General features: G+C 38.3%; 1 long non-coding RNA gene across 1 annotated transcript; it reads right to left on the reverse strand.

Moving 5' to 3' along the window:
- Positions 1–550: 550 nt before the first annotated feature.
- On the reverse strand, positions 551–16,641 carry LOC127538937 (uncharacterized). Its single transcript, XR_007947786.1, has 2 exons — positions 16,358–16,641; positions 551–1,305 (listed from the first exon to the last, which is right to left on the reverse strand). It is a non-coding gene; the product is annotated as an uncharacterized LOC127538937 (long non-coding RNA).
- Between the last annotated feature and the right edge of the window lie 450 nt (positions 16,642–17,091).

Raw genomic sequence — 17,091 nt, forward strand, 5'->3', positions numbered from 1 at the left:
TAGATTTGAATTCGGTCCTCCTGACTTCAGGGTGGGTACTCTATCCTCTGTGCCATCTGGCTGCCCCTTGTCCTTGTCCTTGTCCTTCATTTTTAAAGTGAACCAAAGACATCATTAGGCAATGTCTTGACTTAGTTGTGAATTGGATTTGAGTGAAGCAGAATTGCACAAAGTGGTCAGCCTTACTCTTTCTTCCAGAATCATAAAAATGCAATGGCAAGACAAAAGTCAAAATGACTGGTGATGCAATATAATATTTTCACCTTTTTTGTTGTTTGCTTTTTTTTTCTTTCTCATTTTTTTTTCTTTTTGATCTGATTTTTTTTGTGTGCAGCTTGACAATTGTGGAAATATGTATAGAAGAATTATACATGTTTAACATATATTGGATTGTTAGCTATATAGGGGAAGTGGGTAGAGGAAAGTTGGGAGAAAAACTTGGAACACAGGGTTTTGCAAGAGTGGATATTGAAAACTATTCTTGCATGTATTTTGAAAATAAAAGACTATTTTAAAAAAAAAAAGAATCTTTTTCATAAAGCAAGAGCACTTCAATTCAATAGACATTTATTAAATAACTTCCAAAAAAAGATAACTGGTGATGATATGGGATTCAGTAGAATACCTTGTTATCTTTAATGTCTGACCCAGCTCTAAGCACTCTCAGTACCTGCTTCAACTGCCTTCATGGCCATTGGAAAAAACTGTTCTCATCCATTCATTGTTAGGAGAGATTTTCACATGCTTGGGGTAGAAATGGACTTGAGGCTTGTTAGTTATCTTCAACCCAGTTTGGGCAATCTGCTGAGGTAGTTTTACTATTATGTGACCATTTGTGCATGCTACAGCTTTTTTGGAGCCACAGGTAAATATTGTGAGCTTAGGGTTTGTGCCAAGGGAGTTGAACCAAAGAAGCATAGAAATTACTACCACCAGAGAGAGTGGCACTGGAGACTAGGCAAACTAAAAACTACATGAAGACACCAAAAAATGAAATCAGCTAAAAGATCACAGAAGAAGTTTTCAAACTGAGATGGCAAGACTGGCTGGAGAGGTGTTGGTAAATGCTTAACAACTAGAGAAAACATAAGGTACAACCAATACTTTTAGTTTAATCTGCATCTTTCACATTTTCTCCATCATTCTCTGTTGCTTAAATCTAAAATATTCAACAAAACAATAAATTACATACTTTTTCCCACATGTAACATAACATGAAGGTGTCATTGTATAGCTTGAAAGAAGATAGAATAGACATCTTCAGCCTCTTCTTCTCCCACCCTTCTCCAAGGACGACTTTATTTCCTGCCATGAGAAGAAGTAGGAAGTTGGGGTCAGAAACTTTGCCACTCTCTTTTCAGAGAGAGGGGCTAAGGGTCTAGAATTATTTCTATCTGTGTCCTTAAAGATTAAAGGGGATGTGGTTTTCAGGTTCAAACTAAATTTTTGATTATTGTTTTCTAATAGGGAAAGGAGGACCCAAGCTTTATATCTAAAGTTTGATTTCTTTCTCATCAAAATATTAGTTCCATAATGAAAACACATAGGAAGTAGTTTCAAAAGGGAGACAGAGACAGAGAGAGAAAAAAGAAAGAAAGAAAGAACCCCACATTGATAGCAAAACAGAAATCAGATAATGTATACATAGAATATATATTGGACAAAAGAGAGCAAGGGAGCTCTCCCATTGGGAGTGAGGTAATTCAACTCTACCAAGAGAGAGAATACTAGATCTCACCTAAGGGAAAGTTCACCATTGCCTCTAGTATAATAGACTGGGAATAGGATTGTAATTGAAGTTTTATATAATGATTTCTTCCCAGAGTCTTGTTTTCCTGCCAGCAACCTAAAGTAGGGTTAGTATCATGTATAATATTCATCCCATCATGTAGAGGACTTTGAATGGAGACTACCTTACAAATAAGTTTTGGGGTTTGGGTTACTGTGATTTGCTAATTTCCAAGGTATAAATTCTAACACTGAAAATTTACAACTGTCATTCTCCAGTGGTTTGATGAGGTTTAGGGGGGTCTAGATTCCTGGTAATCTAGAGGTAGTAGCTATAAGAGAATTATTAAGAATCCCCTTTAAATTGGTCGCAGGTTTAGGAGTGAAAGAATTAATTCATTCCAGAATATAAGTTGCAAAATGAAAGCTTATTGTTAGATAGAAATCAGTTTAAGACCTAGAAAAAATAACAACAAAGTTCATATGAAAAAACAAAAGGTCAAGAATTTCTAGGGAATTAATGGAAAAAAAATCAAATGAAGGTGGCCTAATTGTACCAGATCTAAAATTATATTATAAAGCAGTTGTTACCAAAACCATTTGGTATTGGCTAAGAAATAGATTAGTTATCAGTGGAATAGATTAAGTTCAAAGGACAAAACAGTCAATAACCTTAATATTCTAGTGTTTGACAAACCCAAAGACCCCAGCTTTTGGGAGGAGAACTCACTGTTTGATAAAAATTGCTGGGAAAATTGGAAACTAGTATGGCAGAAACTAGGCATTGACCCACACTTAACACCATACGCCAAGATAAGGTCAAAATGAGTTCATGATCTAGGTATAAAGAATGAGATTATAAATAAATTAGATGAACACAGGATAGTTTACCTCTTAGACCTGTGGAAAAGGAAGGAATTTATGACCAAAGAAGAACTAGAGATCATTACTGATCACGAAATAGAAAATTTTGATTATATCAAATTGAAAAGTTTTTGTACAAACAAAACTAATGCAGACAAGATTAGAAGGGAAGCAATAAACTGGGAAAACATTTTTACAGTCTAAGGTTCTGATAAAGACCTCATCTCCAAAATACATAGAGAATTGACTAATTTATAAGAAATCAAGCCATTCTCCAATTGATAAATGTTCAAAGGATATGAACAGACAATTCTCAGACGAAGAAATTGAAACTATTTCAAGCCATATGAAAAGATGCTCCAAGTCATTATTAATCAGAGAAATGCAAATTAAGACAATCCTGAGATACCACTATACATTTGTTAGATTGGCTAGAATGACAAGGAAAGATAATGCAAAATGTTGAAGGGGATGTGGGAAAACAGGGACATTAATACATTGTTGGTGGAATTGTAAATACATCTAGCCATTTTGGAGAACGGTTTGGAACTATGTATCAAACTGTGCATACCCTTTGACCCAGCAGTGTTACTACTGGGCTTATATCCCAAAGAGATCTTAAAGAAGGGAAAGGGACCTGTATATGCACGAATGTTTGTGGAAGCCCTCTTTGTAGTAGCCAGAAACTGGAAACTGAGTGGATGCCCATCAAATGGAGAATGGCTGAATAAATTGTGGTATATGAATATTATGGAATATTATTGTTCGGTAAGAAATGACCAGCAGGATGATTTCAGAAAGGCCTGGAGAGACTTACATGAACTGATGCTGAGTGAAATGAGCAGAACCAGGAGATCATTATATACTTCAACAACAATACTATATGATGATCAATTCTGATGGACTTGGCCATCTTCAGCAATGAGATGAACCAAATCAGTTCCAATGGAGTAGTAATGAACTGAACCAGCTACACCCAGCGAAAGAACTCTGGGAGATGACTAAGGACCAATACATTGAATTCTCAATCCTTATATTTTTGCCTGCATGCATTTTTTTTTTTTTAATTTCCTTCACAGGCTAATTGTACAATATTTCAGAGTCTAATTCTTTTTGTACAGCAAAATAATAGTTTGGACATGTAAACTTATTTTGTATTTAATTTATATTTTCGATAAATGACGGACAAAAGCAGCTACACCCAAAGAAAGAACACTGGGAAACGAATGTGAACTATCTGCATTTTTGTTTTTCTTCCCGGGTTATTTATACCCTCTGAATCCAATTCTCCCTATGCAACAAGAGAACTGTTCGGTTCTGCAAACATATATTGTATCTAGGATATACTGCAACATATCCAACATATAAAGGACTGCTTGCCATCTAGGGGAGGGCATGGAGGGAGGGAGGGAAAAAAAATCGGAACAGAAACGAGTGTCAATATAAAGTAATTATTAAATAAAAATTTTTAAAAAATTTATATTTTCATATATTTAACATGTACTGGTCATCCTGCCATTTAGGAGAGGGGGTGGGGGGAAGGAGGGGAAAAATTGGAACAAAAAGTTTGGCAATTGTCAATGCTGTAAAATGCATATAACTTGTAAATAAAAAGCTATAATTAAAAAAAAAAATCAGTTTAACCAGAGACTAACTTCATAGTGGCAGATCTATGGAAAATGGAATTTTGCACTGAGAATGAAGTTCTCAGTACACAGAAGGTCCTGGCAGTAAAGGGAGCTACCAAGGTCCATCTGCAAAGACTTTAGTTGATGGAAGCTTATTATATTGGGTATCTTAGTGGGGGCTGGGAAGCCCGAGCAGATCAGAACCAGTGGGGACTGGGTGGCCCAAGCAAATTTGAATAGGGGCTGGGACAAGCCTGGATCTCCTATTGGAATTCAAAGAGTTGCTTTTTGACCAGGATTTGTAATTGAATCAAAGGCTCTGGCATCCTGAAAAGACAACTTGTCTGGGGAGGATATGCCTCAGCCAGGAGGGGCTGGGAATCTGAAAGGAATCACAGATCAATAGGAAATACAGTTTCTTAAAGAGACTACAACCCACTTCAGTTTGATCCTGAGTGCCTTTTTAATTTATAAGGGAAAATGAAGTGTTCTTCAAAGTAGCAGTAGAAATATTTTGAAAAGCAAAAAGAATCTGAAGAAATAAGAAGCGAATTTTAGTGATTGTCAGGTGATTGAAAAGTAGAAAAATGTTACAGCATAAAGAGGGGTGAGATGTGTATCAGTGGAGCACTAGATAAACCCTTTTTAAATAAAGAAGAAAGAAAAGGGGGCAACTAGGTGGTGCAGTGGATAGAGCACCAGCCCTGAAATCAAGAGGACCTGAGTTCAAATCTGGTCTCAGAAAGGTAATACTTCCTAGCTGAGTGACAAGTCACTTAACTCCAATTACCTCAGCAAAAAGAAAAAAAAAAAAGAAAAGAGAACCTTGAAAACTTTGTAGCTGTTACAGGTATTAAAATAGCCCAGGCAATAAAATTCAAGATGGCCATAGTAATTCATAATTTAGAAATAATTTATTTGTAACTGGCCTAGATGATGTGCATGGTCAGGACGGACCTCTAGTAGGATTCTGGCATGGTTCTGTGCCCAACTGAAGTAGGGACAGCCTTATAAACATTCTTGTTCACCCTTGCTGGCATTTTTGACATTAAACAGTGACTCCACTTTACAGGACAAAAGATACAATGGCAGATGTTTTAACATAGATAGGGATCACGGTTAGGTGATCACCCTCATGGAACAGATATCCTTGGGAGCATTGTTGATCTGGCACTTTGAAGGGCAAAAGAAGTCCCCTAATCTAGCTGAGCAGACCCTTCTCTGCCAGCCCCAGGCCCTAAGACTGAGGGAGGGGAGGGGAGGCCAGTCCTTTGTCCATTTCACTCCCCCTTTTTATGCTCATAGTTGTGACTCATCTGAGGCCAACCAGGAATAAGCCATCTTAAGAGGGAAAAGTTCCAGGATCTATATGTGATCCTGAATGTAAGAGATGAGGCACTTTCTTATGCCAGGAGCTATGAGGAGGAGGAAAAGGAACAAGAGGACTGGGCCTGTACCTCCAGAGGAGGGTGGTCAGCCAGTCATAGAGTGACCAATTGAATCCTCAGTACTGACCTCCCGGTCACCTAACTGCTTACACAGAGAAGCAAGAGATTCCCTAATAATACCCAACAGATTTGCATAGAAGCAGCAAGATGCTCCCAGTGCCATGCACAGACCCCTTGCTTCACAAACAGCGGATCTAACCCACAGCAGGTCTGTAACACAACTTCTGCCAGGGAGCCCACTGACCTTCCTAGATGAGTAAGGAGACCCTCTAGGGTCCTAATGTCTGCATCGACCCGAGAACTAACAAGGCAAATGTAAGACTGGAGAAAACGAGGCAAGACAGAGATCAGAGAATTCCCAACATTCCATCAACTGGAGAGTTTGATTGACTGGACAGGACTCTATTCTCAAAGTATCCAGTGGTGAATGTGAGTTCTCAATGACATATATACACACGGTACAACCACAGGGGTAAACCAAGGCAGGGGCAGAATCAGAACATAGAGAGTGGGAACAGATTATGGATCTGGTTCTGACAGCGTGGTGGGAGACACTGGACATTCTGATAGGAGCCAGGAAATCTGGACTCCCCTTATCTTGAGTCTCACATTAACATTTTATAATCTAGAGCAAATGGCCCTCAGTCCTTAATGAATCAGAAGCAGGGTTTGCAACTAAGAGGATCAGGCAGAACAGTTAAGGAAACTTGAAACAGAATAACTTAGGGAAACTGAGTCAGGACACTTAAAGAGAACTGTGGCCCAACATTAAATAAAACTAGAAAAATGCAAGGACAAGTCTCTCCCTGATAACCCCAGAGTTAACAGCAGTACAAAGGCTCCCTGTTGCAAGCATGTCAGGTTCTCTATAGTTGAGACACCATCTCAGCCAGAGAATCCAGTTTGAGATGGGCAGTTAGCTGTAAGTTAGGTCTGTGGTCATTTGTGCACTTAATTCAGTCACTGACAACAGAGTAGCAGGGCCAAGGGCTCAAGCCCCAAGTCCATTCAGAGGGGCAGATCTCTTCAGGGGAGAAGGGTGAGGCTGTAGTAGCTCCACCTGTCCCCGACCAGAGAAACAGGGCTGCAGAAAGGATCAGATTGCAGAGCAGATTATGCACAGTTAGATCATCCCGGCAGGCAAACCCCAAACTTTTAGGTCCTTTGAAATGCTGTGGTACTAATTAATGAACTGGGGTTACAGGACTGAAAAAAAAAACAGATCAGAGAGACTGCCAGTCCCAGGACAGGTGTCTGATTTCTAAAACTTTTCTAAAAAAAAAAAAATAATAATAATCCCAAAAACTGAGTCTGCCAGGGCAATTTTAACAAAATAAGGGATTCTAAAGCCAAATTCAATCTGAACTAGTGAGATACGGAGTGGGGCAGAAATGCCTAAGGCAAAATGAATAGGAGCTAGGGGTTCCCATTCTTTCAGGTATTTTGAAAAAAATACACCAGTTTCTCCAATGTTCTATCTCTTCCTCCCCTTTTTTTCTCATGGAAAGGAATTATCAAATGACTATTCCCCATATAAATCCCAAGAGCGAATCAAAATCCCTATACATAACAGACTAGTACAGTAGCATTTTCTAAAAATCCCTCAAACATTAACAGCAATAAGTACACAGTTTTAACAAATCCCATCCCAAATCTTAAACACACAGTAATAGATGATCCAGGCAAGGTGTAACAGTCATCAACCATTCCCAAAGTCCCTTATATCAGTCCAAAGTACACTCGATGCAGGGTCCAGTCCATGGTCTCATTTAAAACTGCTGCTTCAGTCTGTGAAGTGATAGGAGGCTCTCATTCCATGGAGAAAGCAGTTGTGTCATGCTGACAATCAAAGCTGATCCAAGTTCCAAAAGCAAGCCAATATCTGTAATTTGACCAACATCTAGAACATAAACACAAATCTAACAAAGAAAGATTAGATCAGTCTCAGATAAAAAGACTCAGTTCACCAGACTGCTGCAAAAGATGAGGAGGCCAAAATAAATTGTTTCCTATGTGAAGAGATGAGTTTGCTTTACAGGCCAGGCAAAAGGATGCAGTCTTACAGACCATTATTAATTGTCCTCTTATCATTTAGAAACCTTAAAGAAACAAAACACAGTAACAGACAGATGACCAGGCGAAATACTTAGTTGCCCAAGCATTTAGGATACAATGATTACATATAACCAGACTGAAAATAGCAAGGCATGACATAATTGAATTGCATTAACAGTTCCTATTGACCATTGCTCTGATTATAGAGATCAGTTACAGAAGGAAAAATGCAAGAACATAATTATAACATAACATAAGCAGTTAAAACTCAACCTTCAGCACAAACAGAATAAAATAGCCTTAACCCAGTTTTATTCCAGTCAATTGTCCCACTAACTGTAAGAGGGGGGAGCTCTAAAACTCCCAAATAGCATTAACTAATTAACTATAAACCCAAGAAATTTTATTTCCAATAACAGATTTCATTAATCAAATTTTTGATAAATCTTAAACAAAGAGTTACCATAACCTTATAGTAATAACAGAAAGAAATTTTGTCTCAGTAAGTTCACAACTTAGAACAATTATCATATCTAAGTAGATGTTACATGAGTGAACATTATACATACAAACCATTTTGCTTTTAAAACACCCAATACACAGAAAAACATCCCAAATTGCATATTGTCCATAACAGAAACATTTTCAAAAGGACAAAGAAAAAAACTACTATTTTCAGAGGCCCTTTAAATAACCTCAGGATGATCTAATACAATCAATTTAAACTTATACAGAATACCCAATTCCACATAAAAGAATTCAAGAAGGTTTTTTTAACATAGAAATCAAACTTTTAGAAATATTCCTACCAAAGTATGGATCACATTTATGACCATATTCCTCAACCAAGAAAACTTGTATGTATCAAGAAACAAATATTCAATCAATTAACCTAAAAGTAAGCATGTTCCTTTAAAAAAAAATCACAGTTTGCTGCACTGGCAGTAATCAGATAAGAAAAAAACGCAGGAACACACTTAGAGGGGTGAGGGGAGGAGAGGATTCCACGTGGCCACCCTTCCTCCACTTCTGCCCCCTAGGAAAAAACTTCCCTCAGCTTCTCCACTCAATTTTCTACATGGGGATCCTTTTCAAGATTTAGCCCATCAGTTTCCCAACATCAGGTTTCTTCCCAAATCCCCCCATTTTCAACTTTCTCTTTCTCCCTGGCTACATACTTGGACAATCTCCTTAAAGAACTTTCCTATCTTTGGTAAAGTAGCAGAAGACTGTGTGGCTCCCTCCCCCACCTCTTCACCTACTCCCAAAAGTCTTTCACCTTCCTAAAACCATACAAACCTCTGATTGCCCCTACAAATCAATCCTTCCTAAATCACCTGCATGCCTCTTTCCTTTTTCCTTCAAAAATCTGTAAGATTCACACCATAGTGAATAGCCCAAATTTCCATAAAACCTACACATGTCCAGCAGAGCTGGATTTAAAGTATAATTTATGTTGCCAAATAACTCAATATATTTCAGAAGGTAACAAACTCTGAACCAAACTAATACAGAGCACTTACAAATGCTTTTTTCTTATTCTACCTGAGTGTTATCTGACAATAATTAGCATCTTTAGGCAGAGCTTCCATGACCGAGCCCAGGCTAAATTGGAATTCTATTCTTTTTTCTTTCTTCCTTTAAGAAAGTTATCAATATCCAAGATCTTATACTCAGAATAAACAAATCTAGCATTCAAAGACTATATAGCAAAATCATTTCTCACAATTTTTTTCATAATCATCCCAAAATTCTTAATCAAATTCCTTCCAGGAAAGACTAATTGGCTAAGGCCAATTCCATTCACTTACAAATTAAAAAAATTTAACCAATTCCCAAATTTCTAAATCATTGTTCTTAAAACTTAACAAAGCTCTTAAATCAGCAAACAGACGAGGGGCTTTTTCCAGGACCTCCATCCCTAGAGAGAAGTTTGTTTCACCTTGAATTCCCTTTTTCCCTTCCAAAATCCAAAGAGGTTTCTGTGAACTTCCAAGCCCGTTTAGTGTTGTTCTCTGCCTTCACAAAGAATACCTAGATATTCCATTCAAACTTCTTTTCTTTAAATGTTAGCACATTGCTCTTCTATATATAAATATATATATATATATATATATATTTAACTTTCCAAACTTTCAAATCCTTTTCAATCTATTTTATTTATTTATTTATTTTAAAATTTCTTTCTTTCTCTCCCTTTTCTCCCTTTTTCTCACAGGCTGCTGCAGTCAGCCAGAGACAGAGAGAGGGAGAGAGAAAGATTTTTCAAACTTTTTGATATTTTCTAAGCCTGTAACACAGAGGCTGAATTCTTATTTCTTACAAACTTGCTAATTTTTAACACAGAACACAAAATACAAAGCAAACAAACACACACACAGACACATGCAGATCTCCATTTTCACTTTTTATATTTTTTTAAATCCTATTGCTGCTTTTTGCTTATGAATTAGTGCAACAGATTAAAAGTTAGAAATCACAATTTTAAACTAAGCACTGTTGCAACGTTGTTAACAAAGCTTTTAGACAGACAAATCACACAGAACACATAGAACATAGACCACAACCAACAGCAACCAACAAAACAGACAGACAAATCACACAGAACATACAGAACATACAGACTAGTCTTCCAGAACCAGGTCAGGACTCTTACGATGGCGTCCCATGAAGAGCCAGCAAGGGTCACCGTCAAACACTGTGTACATAGGCCCACTTGCACAGATACCAGAGTACTCACCAGACCAGACAGGCGGATGCAGGATAGTTAGGCAGCTGCAGCTGCAGGGGCCCCTCAAAATAACCAGAACTGGCTTTTAGAATGCTTTATGCCAATTTTGGACCAAATTCAAAATTTGGGTCTCACTCTCCTGGTCCGCAGAAAAGAGATTACTGAATACTAGAGGCCGAGGAAGGTCTCTCGGTGGCCATCCCCTAGGATCCATAATCTCTTTCACCCTCCAGGGAGAGGGACTGGCCAAAGGCTTATCTCGGGGGACCTCCAAGTGAAATAGCCCAGGCAATAAAATTCAAGACAGCCATAGTAATTCATAATTTAGAAATAATTTATTTGTAACTGGCCTAGATGGTGTGCATGGCCAGGACAGACCTCCAGTAGGATTCTGGCATGAGTCAGTCCCCAACTGAAGTAGGGGCAGTCTTATAAGTATTCTTGTTCACCCTTGCTGGCACATTTTGACATTAAACAGTGACTCCACTTTACAGGACAAAAGATGCAATGGCAGATGCTTTAACATAGATAGGGATCAGGGTTGGGTGACCACCCTCATGGAACAGATATCCTTGGGAGCATTGTTGATCTGGCACTTTGAAGTGCAAAAGAAGTTCCCTAATCTAACTGAGCAGACCCTTCTCTGCCAGCCCCAGGCCCTAAGACTGAGGGAGGGGAGGGGAGGCCAGGTCTTTGTCCATTTCAGTATGATGCCTTTTGTTTTATAAAATATTAGGTAAACTAATTACATATGAATACTATTGATCACTGATCACTATTACTATAGTAATTAGTCTACCTAATACTTATAGTTGTTCTTACATAACCACAAAAATTCAAGAATTTGAAAGGATCTAAGAATATTTTAATTTAAACTTTTTGAAAAAGAATCCCCTTGGTAATATACTGAACAAATTTTCTTGGCACATGGACAGCTAGTTTTCAACATTCTTGTGGGAGTCCAACTCCAGTGAATACTGAGAGTGTGAATCTGAACTGAATATTTGAGGCCAGACAGAAGATATGCATTCCAATCTTTGTTTATTAATCTGAGAGCCAGGATTTATATACTTTAAACTAGTGCTACATTAACACTAACTACCTCCAGGTGATGCATATACATTCCAGGGTTAATGAATAAACCATACTTTGCCATTTCAGTTCTACCTTAATTAGCAATGACAAGATATTTATTATAACAGGCTGGTAAATAACAATGATTATCAATACCAATGTATTTATCAAAACAGAGTTGTAAATAGCATAGTTGTGATGCTTATCAATGCCAAGGTATTTGTCAAAACAGAACTGTAAGTAGCAGAAATTATCATACCAATGTATTCATCAAAACAGTCGTAAATAGCATAGTTATGATGCTTTGTTCCTGTCACATGCATTCTCCATCATTATTCTAAATTTATCTTTCAGTCATTGTTAGGGCAGGTAGTGAGTCAAAGTTTTAAATTATTCACCTTTACAGAGAGCAGGTCTCAAATAATACCTGGGCCAGATTCTTACTGTACATGATTTATTCAATATCGATCCTCTACACACTCTTGCAAAACCTTGTGTTTCAATTTTTTTTCTCTCTTCATTCCCTCTGCTCTCTCCCCTAGATAATATGCCTTCAAATACTTGAAGATAACTATCATGTTATTGTCCTCACCTTCATGCTACATGCTTCAAGAGGTTCAAATTAACAAAATCAACTATAGATCAGGTAGCTAAAGGAAAAGACTCGGGGATGATGTCAACCTGAGAGGAACAGGTCACTTCCATCATATTCCTATCCCTAGTTTGTTACACTAGGGACTTTGAGAAACTCCTCTTTGGGTGAATTCCAGGTCTCTTTCACTTGATTGAGTTGTTACCTTGCTTCTATATTGTCTGGTATATGTTCTCCTATGTATACTTTCTCTGATTTCTGTTTTTCTACCATGAGAATTATAAGGGTTTAGTTTCCACAGTTAAAAAAATCAGAGACATGAAACTTAAATTAGAAAAATGAAGAGAAATGAAACTGAAACCTAAGAAATGAAACCTAAAGATTAGGCTGATGTAGAACAAAGGAAAGGAAATGTAAAGAAGGAAGCCATTGAATGGGACTGATTGAATAAAGTTTTCTTAGTTTATGAGACTAGGCTAAATTGCATGATCCCTATACCCAGAAGGGGAAGATGAAGTCTTGGGTCTCAGCTTTCAGGAAATCACATGATCCCTATTCCCAGTCTTGAACTCTGGGTTCCAGGGAGTCACATGGTCTCTAAAGGTCAGATCCATAGGAAGTGATATGACCCACAGGAACTGGCATGACCCACAGGAAGCAGGTCAAGGATGGTTACATCCTTTTAGTTTATCTAATGAAAAGGATTGGGTCTTTTGCTTTTTAAATCTTGGACAAGCCAGAAGCTAGTCAGATTCTAGGAGCATATGGAGGGAGTTGGGGTGACTCCCAGGTGTGTGTCTGGGCCTCTCCCTGCAGGGACTAAATAAATGCTTTCTCTTTGTATCTGACGATGTCTCTGATTAGTTAATTTGGGAAAGGGGATCTAGCACCCATCCCCGCCATAAATTAGATTTTTTAAAAGCTTTTTCTTTTCTTTTCTCTCTTTTTTTATTGAAACATTTTATTTTCAAAACATTTGCAAGGATAATTTTTCAACATTGATCTTTGAAAAATCTTGTGTTCCAATTTCTTCCCCTTCCTTTCACCCCCTCTCTTAGAAGGCAAGTAATTCAATATATGTTAAACATGGTAAAAATATATGTAAATCCAATAGAGGCATACATATCTGTGCAATTATCTTGTTGGACAAGAAGAATCAGACCAAAAATGGAAATAAATGAGAAAGAAAATAAAATTCAAGCAAACAACAACAAAAGTGAAAATGCTATATTGTGATCCACAGTCAGTTCCCACAGTCTCTCTCTGGATATAGATGGCTCTCATCATCACAAGATCATTGGAACTGGCCTGAATCGTCTCATTGCTGAGAAGAGCCACATTCATCAGAATTGATCATCATATAGTCTTGTTGTTGCCTTGTACAACAATCTCCTGGTTCTACTCATTTCACTTAATATCAATTCATGTAAGTCTCTCCAGGCCTCTATGAAATCATCCTGCTGATTGTTTCTTATAGAACAATAATATTCCATAACATTCATATACCATAACTTATTCAGTCATCAGTTGCTGGGTATCCATTCAGTTTCCAGTTTCCACAATCATTTTTTGCACATGTGGGTCCCTTTCCCTCCTTTATGATCTCTTTGGGATATATGCCTAATATAATAAACACTGCTGGATCAAAACGTATACACAGTTTGATAACCTTTTGAGCATAGTTCTAAATTGTCCTCCAGAATGGTTGGATCAGTTCACAACTCTACCAACAATGTATTAGTGTCCCAGTTTTCCCACATCCCCTCCAACATTTATCATTATCTTTTGCTGTCATTGTAGTCAATTTGTAAGGTTTGAAACAGTACCTCAGAGTAAGACATTTGTTTCTCAATATCTCTGAGATAAATGGATTTCTTTGATAATCATTATGTGTCTTTGTTGTAGAATTGGTATTTGGTGAAGAGCGAGTCAAACCTTGGATATAAAACTTGGAGTCCACCTTCCTCCCAATAATGAGACAGTGATGAGAAATCATATGGAGGTTGAACATCACATCCCTAGACTAACAATTTAAGAAAGCCGATAAATATTATTCTAACCTATTGTCTCTTCTCTCTGATTGGTAGGACACTTGTACCTCTGCACTTTTCACTTCTTCTCATTCTATAATTTTGCCTTTTGAACAGTGAGTAGATCAGAGATGGTAAGAGGAGCAATTAGCATTATGCCAATAGACGCAGAAGGCAAGGCAGAATGAAATATTCCAATGTCATATTTAGAGTCAGTATAAACTCTGCAGAAAGTCCATCTGGCTATAATGAAAAGCCAGAATTAGGAAAATAAGCTCTTTGGTTTGTGTAGTCTCTTATGGGTATAAAATGGCATAGGAAGTTACTAGGGAGCCATCAGGATCTTATGGGAGTATTCTGTTGGGGCCCAAAGGGCCCAGGCAAGAAGTTTATGCTGACATAGGGAGAGAATTTATAGGAACTTCCACTGTAGTTAATGAGGGTACTCGATATTTCCCTATGCTGTATATGGGTTTAGTGATGTTTTTGGTTCATCAATACTTTGTATTCTTCTTCTAACATTTGAGTGGGGTAGATCTGTGACTTGTGTTCCATTTTTGGTAAGGAACCTGCAAAGGGTACCTCACCCTGTGTCCCTGTTGTTTTTTTTTTTTTTAATTAGTTCTGCATTGTTTGGCATAATGTCCACTTTTGCCACATTTAAAACATGTGACTAAAGGACGCTTTGGTTTGCCCACTTGATATGTCCAGGCTGACCACACCCATAGCATTTTTTCTCTTCCCTCTTATTGGTGTGAATGGCCCCAGCAAGCAATTCAGCTTGATATACATCAGATCCTACTTTTTCACACCTATTCATCATATCTTCTATTCCTATATTCATGGGTAAGACAATCATAGCCTTTTTATAATCAGGATTAGCGTTTTCTGGTAACATCATTTTTAGCACTTTCTCTGCACCTTCTACAGGTCCCATGAATCAGGCCACAAAGCTTCCTGCATGCAGGCAACAAAGTCAGGAAAAGGTTCTTTTGAGTTCTGTTTAATTTGAGCCATACTTTTTCTATCACTCTGTTCTCCTACTAATTTAGCCTATGCCTTTCTGGCACAATCACTAATGTATTATTTGGCAGACAGGTACTGCAGTTGTGCAGCTGTAGTTTCATATTGACCTGTCCCTGATAGGGCAGCCAAAACTTGCTGTGCTCCGTTCCCATGTCTCATTGCTTCCTGTTTAGCCTATTCTGCAACAGAACGCCATATGATCACTTGATCTGGGAGAGAGAGATAAGGGTGAGGGAGTATTTTCCAATCATTAGGGCAAAGAATAAACATCAGGGACAATTGCTCTAAGTTAAAACAAAGGGCCATAATGAGCTACTGTCATTTTCAGATCCTTGATATGTTTCCAAGGAATGGCTGTATGTTCCCTGCGTACTCCACCTGGGGTTTGTGGGTCTTATGTTTCTAAACCAAACAAATTCCCCATCCTTCCACATCCTCCTCTTTCTCACAAGCTTGTTCTACCACTTTTTCTAGTCCAGATTTTTCCCTTTCAGTAGGAACTTCTATTTTTGCAGCTGTGGTTAAAGTGGGATGGCTGGGGATGACCTTTTCTCCTCCTCTATCTGCTATGGATTCTAATCTTTTTCCAGGAAGAGAGGTTTCTATTTTTAAGTCAGGTTATAGTTAAGAGGGTGTGCTGGCTAGAAGGGGGTGGTGGCCATAGTTCCTCATTTTTTTCCAAAGCTATTTCACTGAGGTTTATTTTACTTTCAGTTTGGCCCTCTGTGGCAAAGCTGCATTGTGGGCCTCTAGCCCCTTCAACTGCAGCTCTGACAGGCTAAATATTATAAAATCTTTATCATCCAGCATTCAGGGGCATTTTTTTCATAGCTAGTCATTTGTTCTCCTACAACTTTCCATTTTGCCTTATCCACTCCTGAGTCAGCGAGCCATGGGGATACAGTCTGAATTTTAACAATAAATGCTCTTAGATCTTTTAGGAGCAAAGTGACTCCTTGTTTCTTAATAACTTTATATAATTTCCTATCCCATATCTCATTTTCCTTTGGCTTGATCACAGGTATTGAGTTCCCCATCTTCTCACCTGGCAATGTTAGCGAGGAACTCTCTTTGCCTTCCTGCACTTCCTGCAGGGTCCCAGTCCCTTCCTGCCCTCACCTGTGTGTCCCTGTTTGAGCGCCACTTGCCAGGTGCTACACCTGTGGGCAGCCAGGCCTTACCTCCTTCTCTCAAGCTTCAGTGTGCATTTGGATATGAGCCAGCCATGTTCACCAAAGAGAGTCACAAGCCAGAAGAGATGAAATCAATATGCTCTTTATTAGTGGCACGTTCTTCTGCCTTCCTTTATAATCTTTGGTTCCTTCTTATATCCCCTTTCCACACCAACCTCAAGGAAGTAAGCTTATGCTGACATGGATGATTCAGGAAAGGTCAGAGACTCCGAAAAAGAACCTTATGCTGATGTGGCTGAATCAGGAAAGTCACAGAGCTCACATCCTGATGACAGAGCACTTCTTGGGACAAGCATGTTTTTGGATCACTGTGACTTGCTCTTTGACCTGAGTTATTGTCAGCAATCTTTGCAAGCTCCAGGTCTCATTTCTGTCAGGGAAACTACTATTACGTAAAACTTCCTTATCTCCAAGCTAGCACAGATTTCCTGCCTGGGCCCACAACCCCTGAGCCCTGTGTCAACACAAACTTCTTACCTGGGCCCTCTGTGCCCCAAGAGTGTCCTATCCATTACATTATCTCAGAGCCTCAAGGAAAGGGAAAGGTTTTGAAAGCAGTCATGTCTTATGTAGATCTCCAAAATGATCCCAAGAGAGAAACAATAAAGTAGTAGGGTTGAGAATGTTATGGCTTTTTAATAATATGAAGTAGCTAAAACTGTCTCTACATAACTATGACTTTATGAATTGATATGGAAAAAAAGAGAGGTCTAGGCACATCT

The sequence above is a fragment of the Antechinus flavipes genome, chromosome 5 (assembly GCF_016432865.1).
Source record: "Antechinus flavipes isolate AdamAnt ecotype Samford, QLD, Australia chromosome 5, AdamAnt_v2, whole genome shotgun sequence".
NCBI lineage: Eukaryota > Metazoa > Chordata > Mammalia > Dasyuromorphia > Dasyuridae > Antechinus > Antechinus flavipes.